General features: G+C 39.5%; 1 protein-coding gene across 6 annotated transcripts in view; it reads right to left on the bottom strand.

Moving 5' to 3' along the window:
* Window positions 1-12,815, bottom strand: part of dachd (dachshund d) — a 130,202-nt gene that overhangs the window by 21,352 nt on the left and 96,035 nt on the right. The window lies entirely within an intron of this gene.

A 12,815-nucleotide genomic window follows, 5' to 3' on the forward strand; every position in this document is an offset into this window, starting at 1 on the left:
ACGGAAAGAGAGAGGGAGTGCAGAGCTGCATTCGGCTGGCCAGTCAGTGTAATATATTGACAGGTGAAGCCTTTGTCCTTGTAAGCCTGTGTTCCTCCCAGCAGGAGAACTGAATGCTAAACCTGGAGGTTGTCAGCAACAGCCAACTCAAAGCAAGCCGCTGCTTTTCACTGCACAATTACATTTGATTTGACCTGCCAGGGCTTGCAGAGAAAACCAGCCTCCTTCAAATGGAGTAGTTATGACCTCTCGAATGGCCATTAGCAGCCAACACAGCATTATTCCACTTGCACTTAAAGCTCTGGATTTGGAAAATCTTGTCAAGGGAAATATCTGTCTCCTGCACAAATGCAAGGCTGGGCAAAAAAGTAGTTGCATGCATTTCAAGCACTTAAAAAAAACATGAGGCAAGCTGAACTTGCAAATGATGCGTTGATGCTTAAATGACTATCAGGCAAAAAAAAAAATAGCCAATGATGACTTTAAAGAGTAACTAAAGCCCAAAACTTTTTTATGCTGAAAACAAATGTATTTGGGAATGAAGCAGTGTTGATGATTGACTCTTGTCCAACGCTTGACATTTTAGTCAAAGTATTTTAATTTGGTGTATTCAGTTGTAAAAATGTAAGAGTGACTGCCCTTTATGGGTTGAATGTTCTTCCACTAATTAGCACTAATATGGTGGACTAGATGAACACATATCTAGTAACAGGTTATGTGCCACAGGCCTTTAAAACCACTGTAATCAAACCTCTCCTAAAAAAAAAACCTACCCTTGTTCTAAGTGACTTGTCCAATTATAAGCCAATATCCAATCTCCCTTTTCGTTTTCAAAACAATTTATACGAGAGCTTTCAGTCACACCACAGAAACTGCCTTAGTAAAAGTAACCTATGATCTTCTCTTAGCCTCAGACAGAGGGTTGATCTCAGTTCTGGTGCTCTTAGATCTCAGTGCAGCCTTTGATACAGTGGATCATCACATACTGCTGCAGAGCCTGGGAAATGTTTTTTGGGATTAAAGAAACAGCGCTAGGTTGGTTTAAATCTTACTTATCAGACAGAACCCACTTTGTTTATGTTAATAATCTCTCCTCAGTGCACGTCAGTGTTAATCATGGAGTTCCACAAGGTTCAGTTTTAGGACCAATACTCTTTACATTATATATGCTTCCACTAGGTAACAATATCAGACAACAATTTACATTTCCATTGCTATGCGGAAGACAAACAGCTCTATTTGTCAATAAAATCAGATGAAACTTAGCAGTTTTTAAAACTCCAGGCTTGTCTTAAAGACATCACATCCTGGATGAGCTGCAACTTTCTCCTTCTTAACCAGGATAAAACCAAAGTGATTTTATTTGGTCCAAAACACCTCAGAGAGAAATTATCAGAGCAAATAGTGTCTCTGGATGGTATTACTCTGTCACTCAGCACCACAGTAAAAAAAATTAGGCGTTATCTTTGATACTGACTTATCCTTTAACTCTCATATTAGGCAAATCTCAAGGACAGCATTCTTCCACTTCCGTAATATCTCTAAAATCAGGAATATCTTGGCCCAGAGTGATGCTGAAAAACTAATCCATGCATTTGTTACATCTAGACTAGCTTATTGTAACTCTTTAGTGTCAGGATGTCCCAGTAACTCACTAAAAAGTCTTCAGTTAATTCAGAATGCTGCAGCCAGAATACTAACAGGTACTAACATGAGAGAGCATATTTCTCCAGTATTGGCTTACCTTCATTGGCTTCCTTTAAAACCTAGAATAGAGTTTAAAACCCTCCTGTTAGCCTACAAAGCTCTACATGATCAAGCTCCAGTCTATCTTAAAGACCTGTTAATGCCCTATCCTCCAGGAAGAACACTCCGTTCTCAGTTTGCTGGTCTCCTTGAAGTTCCTAAAGTGTCTAGAAGTAGAACAAGAGGCAGAGCATTCAGCTACCAGGCTCCTTGCTTTTGGAACCAGCTCCCAGTCTTATGCTGTGTTCACAATGAATGCGTCTTCTGCGACACCGGACATGTCTGCCGCACAAAACATTCCGCAGGATCAAAAAATATCCCCATTCGCTTCATATGTGCGTTTGAAGCGAAGCACCGCCCACCAGCGACACATCCAACTCGGTGAGTTTCACTGCCTGCTGAAGCGAGGAGCTGCGCTCCTTTTTCTCCTCTCATAAACATAAACCACCAGTGAAAAAAGCCGGTGTGATTAGAGGCTAGTGCTATCCTAGCTCAGTGCCGACTTTCAAAGATGAAAACTACAGAAAAAACTTTTACCTGCGACTACCACCTCCTCGCTGATTCTCCTCCATGCCAAATCCTTCCTAGTCCGGTCCCGATTATAAAGGCCATGTCATACATGTCATACAACTCCAGGTGGTCACACACAGCTTCTACGCCATGGTTGAATGGGTGAACAGACCGGTGTCCGTGTCGACAGCCTGACATCATCGCCAACAGACTCTGATTGGCTTTTGTCATGCGAAACAGTGGCAGGAGTTCAATATTTTCAACTCTTGGGAATGTGCGAATATGACAAAAAATCAGGAGCGCGCTCACACGGCCAATGCTCTTGATGCGCGGATCACAGGAAAGATTTCACCTCTGGGCCACGTCTATCCATTGACTTTGTATGTAATCTGGATGCACGAACATTTCGTGACGCATCCGGTGTGAACGCAGCATAAGTACGGCAGGCTGTTACTCTCTCCACCTTTAAGGCTAAACTCCTACTTATTTGCTAAAGCGTTTACCGTATAATAGTGTTACTTAACCACTAGGAACAAAGCACTAAACCTAAAAATTCGGAATTAAAAACTAAGATTATATAGTAGAACACCAACACTATAGTTAAACACAATCCACCATCTAGACATTGCTCTAATGGGTTGCAGACAACCCCCCATTTCTGAACCTCATTGTATACCCATCACACTGCTCACACACTTATACTGATGTCCACCTCATATTCATTCTCAATCCACTGTATTCCCGTATCATGTTTTTCTGCAGTCTTTTCCTTCTCCTCATTCTTTTCTGTTTCAGGTGTCTTGAAGACGGAGTTGACCGTTCTTGATCAATGGTTCACAGCTCAACTAGTCTCGGACACTCAGATGTTCTATCTCTCTATCCTGTTCTGTTGGTCCTTCTGAGGACCCCAACCAGTCGAAGCAGATGGCTGCCACCTCTGAACCTGGTTCTGTTGGAGATTTCTTCCTGTTAAAAGGGAGTTGTTTCTTCCCACTGTTGCTAAAAGCTTGTTCATGTGGATCTTGTTGGGTTTTTCTGTCTTATTATGAAATTTATATTTTGATGGCGCTTTGAGATGACTTTGCTGTAATTTGCGTTACATATATGAAGTTGAATTAAATTTAAACACGGCTATTAAATGGAATTTTGCTATTGGCTGAGAATGGTGGCTTGTAAAGTTTTAGTGGCTTCTTATGTTACAAACCAGTTTGTGTGCACCGCCCCTTTTATAAAAACTAGCACCTGTCAACTCTGTAATCTGTAGCGAGTAGGTTGGATTGAGAGAAGAGTGAATAGACAGGTATAGTGAGTATGGAGTAGCTAGTTAGCAAACCAAAGATTGCTCTTTGGAAAGTTTATAGCATGAGCCCCGCCCATAATCAAGGCATTTCTTCAATTTCCAGCGTAGACACACTCAATCCTGAACCAAAACCTCAGATTATATTATTGTGTGTTACATTCTGATTAGCCTCTTGTTTTCCTTTTATCCTCTTCATGGAACTGAAGAAATAACCCTTGAGCATTGCTAGCAAACAAAATCAGCTATCAAAATTTGCCATTCGCAAGACCCTGGTTGTGATTTTACCGCAAAAAATGTCATTATTAATCATACCACTTAATTAACAAAGCTAGTGAAGAAAAGTCAACACGTTTCAAATGTTTTATTTGTTGATCAGGGACAGCAATTTTAGAGGGTAAGAAAAAGACAAGATCAATGAGTTGTGGAATTTACATTTTTGGTGACGTTACTGTTAAATTTTTATTTCATAGAATGTAGTTCGTTCAGTCAAGTTTATAACCTAATTGACACCCTTGGTTTGGCATTTAGCCACTTTTTCCCTAAAGTAACTGAACCTGCATGAGTATGATGAACCACACAAGACAAATTCCTTTTGGCTGACGACTCCTGCATGTGCTGTGCATATGTGTCCATGATGTACTGTATACACAGCATAGAAAAGGAAAACAAATCAAGCACTCAGATGTATGCAAACAAAAAAAGCTAGACACACACGCACGCACACACACACAAACACACTTATTATGCACACTAATGCGCCCTCATCACATTTAAGCTAATTTCCTTTTCATCATGGAGAGAGGAAAATGAGTGTTTGCCCCATCCCTGCTGGGGGACAAAGTCAAAAGCCCCGGTCGGTTTGGGCGAGATTAACAGGTAACATTTGGCTCCCACTCTCTTATCACAGCATGAAAATCAAACCGCGTGTTTTCCTCTATCGCTCTCTCTTTCTCCCCTCCCTAATGTTCCCTTCACTTAGAGATGAAATCGCTTGCTGCACAAACCCATTTGGAAAGAGGAGAGAAGGTGAGTGGGATAATCAGGCTGGCCACTGGGCCGTGTTTCCTAAATGCTCTCCAAAACATTACTGTGCACAGGCATAAAATTAGCACCGGGACCTTAAAATGTTGACATTTAGCATGACTTTTTGGAAAGTGACACCCTCATATTTTCTTGTAGGATATCATTAAATTCCGACTGCCCGATGGCTGTGCCTTTCCATTAATAACCAATTCAGTGTGTCACTTCTCCCTCTCTCACACACTCCTTCTCCTGCCACCTTTTTAAAGTAATGAGTCCATTGCTTTGCCTTAATAAATTGAATCGTATTCTCAAGGCCATATGAAGATAGAGCCACAGATGGACAGGCTGCACGGAGGAAATAACCATAAATCCTTTACTGTCAGGGAGGCGGCGTGAAGTGACAAAAGAAGACAATCACAAACTTCAAATGGGATCACACGGAAGATCACAATAGGCACAAAAAAAGATTTGTTCTTTTGAAACAGTCACTTCTAACATGGATAGAACACTTGAAATATTGCTTACATCGCTGCAAGCTGCTCAAGACGTACTTGGGAATCAGGCTATGGAAGATGTCTGTCAGGTAGTGTAGCATGCCTCATAATAAAGGATGAAATAAAGGAATATATAACACCTACTTGGTGCCATGAAATGCTTAATGGCGAATTTACACGTTTGTATAACAACCAGCATGAAAAAAACAAAACAGAAAAGAGGTAAAACATCATGAGAGAGAGAGAAAGAGAGAGAGAAAGAATGAAGAAATGGAGCAAGCAATAGGCAAGGGAGCAGAATGCGTGTTGACTTCCATTCAAGAGGAAGATATCTTGTCTCTTTATGCGGCCCATGTCATATTTATTGCATAAAGGTCAGAATGTTCATTTGTTCAAAGTCAGCGTTTTCCCTCTCTCCTCTCCTCCATGTAATAAATGCAGGGGCTATGTCATTATCGGACCTCTGAGGATTACAGGCTTGGCTGACTGTGATGACTGCATAAAAGCATACAGGACTTTTGTTTCTGCCAGCGTACACCTTCAAATGAGCTCTTAAAGAGAACAGTAGTGCAGACAAAACGGCATTTTGTAAAACAATTGGAATGGGAGGAGCCAATAGGAGCAAGCCGGAAAAGGTTATGGGATCACAGTTCTTAAATCTTAGCTTAAAGTTGCACCGGGGTGTAGTGTGGAAGAATAAGAAATACCCAAAGAAATGACTATGAATAGATTTTGTAATTCACCTATTGACTGAAAGCTCAGGCAGAAGGACATTAAATGTGCAGCTCTTTGAAGGCGTTTAGGTTGTCTTTGCATATTGACCTCCGTTGTCCAGGGCCACTTATTGACAGAAGAATCCCAGAGATTAAATTGGCCTCAAATATTGATTGGGTATTTTGCTTGAATCATTCCCATATCCGAGGGGATCATTTGTACTGTATACTCCGCTAATCTGTCTGACCAAGTAATCATCAAGGCATTTATTTTGCAGTCTTTGTTTAGTCCCTCTTTGTTTAACATTTATTAATTCATTAGACCAACTTCTCATCCAGCTTAACTTCAACAGGGAGAGGAGTCCTGTTTGCATCCGATAGCATTGGGCGTTCAAGGAAAATATGCCACCACATATGCACCCAAAATCACAATACACATGCCAATTACATATTGATAATTAAGCATTCAAACAAGCAAACAGAGAGAAAATCCCCCATAATCACCAGGTTGGAAAATAACAAGTATAAGCTTGGTGTGGTTGGCCAGATAGTCAGCTGCTAGATCAGAGCTCTGCTGGGTTTGGGAGGAAGGAAGGAGGTGGGGTCGGCGTAGACAGACACATTGGTGTCATTGCCTGGCATTGCAATCCTTCAGGGAGAAGTTCTGCTGTTCTGCTCTTGCTGAAAGAGCGCAGACGACGGCTGGCGCTAATCCAGACTGGATATACCGAGCTGCTTTAAAACCGAGATGAAAGAACAGAAGAGGAAATGGGAAATGTAAACTTTAAAAGGCCGGGCTTAGGAACACTTGCTCGAGTGTAGAAGCTCAAAAAACTGATGCAAATCCATTAGTAGCCCTGTTTTCACACTTATAGAGAGACTTAAGTGGGTTTTAATGGTAGCGACGTGGTAAACGTGAGCAAATCTGTTTTGATAACATTATTCATAACATTGGCTTGGCACTGTGTGAATTAATAACACTTCATTTACAGATGGAAGAAAGCTGGCATGGTATTTCCAGTTAAAGAGATTAATTTTTAAAGACCTAATTGACAGGCTGGGGTTAGGCAGGATAAGCAACAGACTATGAGGCTGTAGCTGCAAAGTCAAGGTGACTGGAATACTCATAGAAAGGCTTTCAAAAAAGCAGAATAGAGGGGTAGAGAGGGAGGGAGTGAGGAGAATTAGTCCTCAAGCACTTTTCCCTCCGCCCCCTATTCTTCCTCTCTTTATTAGGAATGATTTACTTTCTCTGTGAAAGGATATAAAAGCTCAAGTATAGCAGCGTAATTATCGCAGAGTGAAAATTTAAAGGTTTGACTCACAATGTCCTCAAGTCAGCGAGCAGACTGCAAGGCGATAAGAGTGACTGTGTTCAACGCTCGGCAACCAATTGGTTGTGTTTTATGGGCTTTGCCAAGGAAGAGCACACAAACAGCACTCGGCTCTACAAGTCTGTAAACATGATGGACTGTGGCAAACTACTAGGGCTTCTGTTTACCTTGGCAGCGCCTGGCCCTGGCATGTCGACCGCATAACTTAATTACTGTTTACATGTAAATATTAAATTATACAAACAAGCCCACAGAATGTCTCCAAAAAATACAGAAATACATATTCAGGGTCAACCTTATCTGTCTGCAACGTTTGCCACCGCGAGGATACAAATTGTTTTGAATCGCAAATTTGTTCCATTGCACATGATCTTCATAATTGTTTAATGTTGTTGTCCAAGGGCATTCAGGTAAATACGTTCCCATCATCTGCATAATAGCAGATGCTCAGATATGTAAAAATTGCGTCTTGTGTTCTCGCAGAGAGGAAACGAGAAAGAAAGAAAGGAAGAAAAAAAAAAAAGGAAGGTTATTGTTTCACACTGTTTTATCAGGACAGAAGGCCGTGATCATTAACGTCTCCAGTGTAGATTGCTTTGATTATGCACTGCTTTTTCCTGACAGTCCGCAGAGGCACATATAGCAAAGCACCGGTGCCTACTGTGCATCTCTAGTATGGCTGAGTAAAGCACTTGTTCATTTGCAGTGAAGGGTAACATGAAACAGGCCTCAGCCTTCTGATGGACAGGGAGATTTCACCTTCGCCAGTGAATGATAATGCATTATTAAATTTGCCTCTCTGCTCACTAGATACACTTAGCTGACCACAGCATATTTATCTCCCCATCCGAGGCTCACGTCTTGGCAGGAGAAAGCATTCTGTCACTTTTGAGGCATTTCAAAGATTAAAAAGAACCTCTCTCTTTTCAACGTCCCTAAAAGCATCCCTCCTTTTCAGTGCAATGTGATTAGCAGGATATGGTGTCACGCAATGGAACATTCATGAGGGGGAGAACAAATATCCAAATGAACTCTCCATGTCCTCGAGGAATAGCCCCTCTCTGCACCATCAGCAATCTCTCTCACATGGGCTGAGGAAATTTGATTGATCCTCTATTGAATTATTTTTTTGCACTCTTTCATTTCAACAGGACGCACTGACAAGTTGTTTGATCATAAAGCATTATTGTCTGCCAAGTCACATTTCAGGGTTGTGATGGCTAATGATCTTGCCTCCTGACTTAGGGAAAGTCAGGTAGTCAGCATGCGTTTGAAGCTCGCAATGCCAAGGACGTGAGGAGGCCTGAACAAAACACAACGCATTAAAGTCAGAAAGATGAAAAGAAAGGGCGCATGCTAAAAGTAGTACCCAACTTTTTTAATGATACTGTACGAAGATGACATGAAAGTCGGTAAAATAATCATTTATTTATTCATTATCGTTAAAGAAAAACTTTTTGCCTGACCCAAAGTCCCTTAGCTGCCTTTTTATCAATGCAAATGTCTCTGCAAAGAAGAAGGAGAATAAAAGCTACAAATAAATCACTTTTGTGTTTTTTTAAAAGCTTGGACACGCATCCAAAAGTCCTCAACCAAAGCAGCCATATAGTGGATTGTGGTTGACGCTTCTTCTTTATTTGCTATACCCTGAACAGACTGGACCAAACGATTTCCAAAAACACCAAAAGGGCCAAAAGTTTCTAAAGGTCACAAAGGGACACAGGTTTATTTTGTATCTATTGTTTTTTTTTAAGTTAACAATTACTTTTTTCTTGCTCTAAATAAATAAAACTGGATCAGATGACATTGGCCTGCATCTACATCTAAAATCGCTGATACAAAAACTTATTTTATTTTATTCCAGACTCTGCTCCAGCACTTCTTTCCACCGGGTGACAGAAAAAAAATAACTGAAGTTAATTTTTGAATTGTTATTTTGCGCTTTTAAAAAGATAATTTGTTTTTTGAATTTATTTTCTTCTTATTTATTTTTTTATTTATTCTATTCGATTATAGAATGTTCTTATGTTTCAGTTAAGCTACTTGTTGTTTTACACTTCTATTTGATTGTAGAACATTTTTACGTTTAGCTAGTGGTCATTTTACACTTTAAAAATAGGCGTTTTAGATTTTATTGCGTTTATCAATGTTATTTTTCAGGGTCTTCTAAGTCATTTTTCTAAATGTGGTTTTTTTTTCTTCTGTTTAAAGTTCATGTAACCCATGGATTATTAATTAATGGGTCAGTTTTTATCATACCTACTATTGCTGACTATTGTCCTCTGAGAAACATCACTTGATCAAGCCTTTTCTAACATTCTACACTACAAGATAAGTAATAACAGTAGGTACGTTACGTGCTGATATCGTATTGAATTGACATTGGCATCGGCCAATACCCCAGGGTGCAATATCGGTATCGTATCGGGAGTGGAAAAGTTGGATCGGGACACTCCTATTTAAAAGCGTGTTTGCAGAAGTGCTGGGAAGTGGCAAAACTCATTCTTTATCCATAGATATGGGATTAGGAACCATGAGATTTTCCACCTCTGATTCTAGGAACCAAATCTGAACCAAACTGTCAACAGAGACTGCAAAGAGTCCGTCAGGGCGTCTGACATGTAGACAACAACCTGACAAAGGAAAGGCGTGACCAATCAGTTTGTCCATTTAGTTGCACTGGTGCACAATACATCAGCCGTTGTCCTGTTGATAGCAGCTATGAAAGAAAAGCATCTCTAGGTGTTATAGTACACCACAGGCTTCCACTTGTGCTTGAAAAAGCATTACGGGTGCATCTCCTGTTGTGTCAACAAGTAGATATAATATTTACCGGGAAAGTGCAAATATTGTATTACCAATGATTCACCCGCTTTTAAAATATGCTTTAAAGAATCAGTTTACAGGCTGTAGTTTCCTCTGACTGATCTGAAGCGTTTAGGCTCGGCGTAAAAAGAGATGTGACATGTTTAACAGCACACTGAGGGCGGATGTATAGTGCACAGATCTGTTGGTTAAAAAAGCTTTAACTGCCACATGGTTTTTAAATGGGAAAAAAAGAGCCTCTTGTTCTTCAACATACATAATGTACATATGGCTTGTGTTTCAAACACCTTTTCCCCAAGGAAATAAAATGATATCCCGTGTTTGATGTCCAAAGTGAGTTTACAACCAAAGGCTTCCGTACCTTTCAAATTTCCCCCTTGTTTGTCAGCTACCTGCTGTTTCACGAGACAGAGGCTTGTCGGAAGCTATCGCCACCAGACTTTCCATTTGAGGCAATTCAATTAGTCACATGTGAGATAACGCTCCGTTTTTACTTGCCTTTTTCCTCCCTTTACACATCGTCTAATCCCCTCCCCCCCACTTTTTTTTTTTTTTCTAAGCAAAATTAGGACAAATAATACTCGAGTTCAAACTCCTGAGAAAAACAAAAAAAAGAAAAAGAACTCTGACCATCTGGCTACTCTGTAATGGGTCACACAACTTTTTTTTTTTAACTGTTTGTTTCATACAACAACAAACGAGTCTTTTGTCTTTCATCACCAGAGATGACATGAAAAGACATGAGACGCGTTCATAAGACACGTGTGATGAGACGTTACAGTGGCCGTCTCGGAGGTGTCCGGCTACTTAAATCCTTTTCCATCCGTCCTCTTCCTCCATGGGTGCAATGCAGGAGATTAATCTAACGCTAGCTGTGCCTGGATCATAAAGATCAAACAAGTGAAGAGATATCATTAAACCATTGGAATGTTATCTCATTTATCTAAACAAACTGATGCGACGAACACGCCTAATTAAAAAGCTTGCCATAAACAAAGCTTCGGATGGCGAGGCTTACCCTCTCCCTAACAATCAACCACGTTTCTTTTATTAATCTAATATATCGTGTTTCATATCGTTACAGTTCAATATATCTATCATTAATTTTATTCCCTTCACTTAAAGCTTTCATTGGAATTACTTTGGTTATTAGTCGGTTCTAATGTATTGGTTACCTCTGTATTTGGCTGCTACAATCTCTCTTATCTCGCTGCATAAACCTGTGCATGTTATTCAAATTGCCTCATTTATTATGATAGCTTCCTCATGTAAATTGTGCTGACTGCTCGCCCTTGCACAGTCCTCATTAGACTAATGAAAACCTTCAAACGAAAAAACTAAACAACCTGCCAAATAAAGGTCTGGGGTTATTATGAAAATTACAACTGTGGGAGCCGAGAGAAGCTCTCTTCATTAATTCATGCTCAGCAAATTGGTAACTAATTTAGTTGCACTCCTCTGCATTAATGGGTTATCTTATAAAAATGTTTTCCAAAGCTGAGACCTCTGGTGCACACACTGGAGAGCTCAGAATCCTAATCAAGTCCAGTGACATATTAGGAATTGACAATCTGAGAGATAACACAGCCTCTGTTTGTGCATAGGTCAACCGGTTAGAAATAGTGCCCGAACGCTCGGTCATTGGCTTTCGCCTCGAATATTGCAGGGAAATTATAACCATTTGTGTTGATTTTCAGGATATGGAAGCGACACTTCAACTAAGAAGCAAGATTACGAGCGGAGAGAATGTGTTCAGTTGATTTATGTATGTTGATACTTGGTTAAACATCTGTCTTATTGTGTTTGCTTTACTCTTTGCCCGTGTACATAGCAGTTTTCCCTCACACACACACACTCCATCATGCACACACGTGCATACGCAGTTAGACGGCTTGTGACCCATAAATTCAGCTCATGATCCTGCTAATTATTACAATTCACTGCTTCACACCCTGTGAGTGAAGGTCTAACACTGATCTTCACGTCAGCCCAGCCAACAGGGAACATACAGCCCAATGATTTCCACAGTGGTTTTAATATCATTATCAGCCTCGCCCCACCCGACACCACCCCTGCACAGCTCGGCTAAAACCAACAGAGAATACGCAAATCTATTATTTGCTTCATTTTCCATTTAATCCCCCAAAGCTGAGCAGATTTTATCCGATTCATTTAGCAGTGTTTGTTGCTTTAACATTTTTAAAATCATTACATGCAAAGAAGCAATGACTTAAAATGTCTCGGTAATAATAATAATAATAATAATAATAATAATAATAATAATAATAATAATAATAATAATAATAATAATAATAATAATAATAATACTTAAGGTTGGTAATGGGAAATATAAGCAGATAAAGCCACTTTTTTTCTATGTAAAAAACAAAACATTTATTAGAATAATTATGTAAAATGATTTAAACAGAAATCCATATTAATATATTTTTAAACTATAAAGGAAAACAATGTGGAGAAACAAAAAGACACATTGAAAAATGTATGGAAAATAAATAATACTCAGGATGTACATTTAAAACTGAAATGTAAGAACTGCACCAATGGGAGCATGACATCATCATAACATACTTACCAAAGAACTATATGTATGTGTATATATATATATATATATATATATAAAACTGACAGGTATGACCAAATTTAAGTAAAGTGTGGCTGCAAAAAGCTGTTTTTATACAATATATTATATTTAAGCCAGTATATTTTAAGAATGACAAGTTTTTGATATCTCTAATCAAACATAGCAGGATTTATTTTTCTTATCTTTTTTTTAATCGCCCGATACACCAACAGGTCACCCAAATATTTACAAATCCTACACATTACTTTACACAGTGAGAGTGTGTGT

This window comes from Gouania willdenowi, chromosome 21 (assembly GCF_900634775.1).
Source record: "Gouania willdenowi chromosome 21, fGouWil2.1, whole genome shotgun sequence".
Lineage (NCBI taxonomy): Eukaryota > Metazoa > Chordata > Actinopteri > Blenniiformes > Gobiesocidae > Gouania > Gouania willdenowi.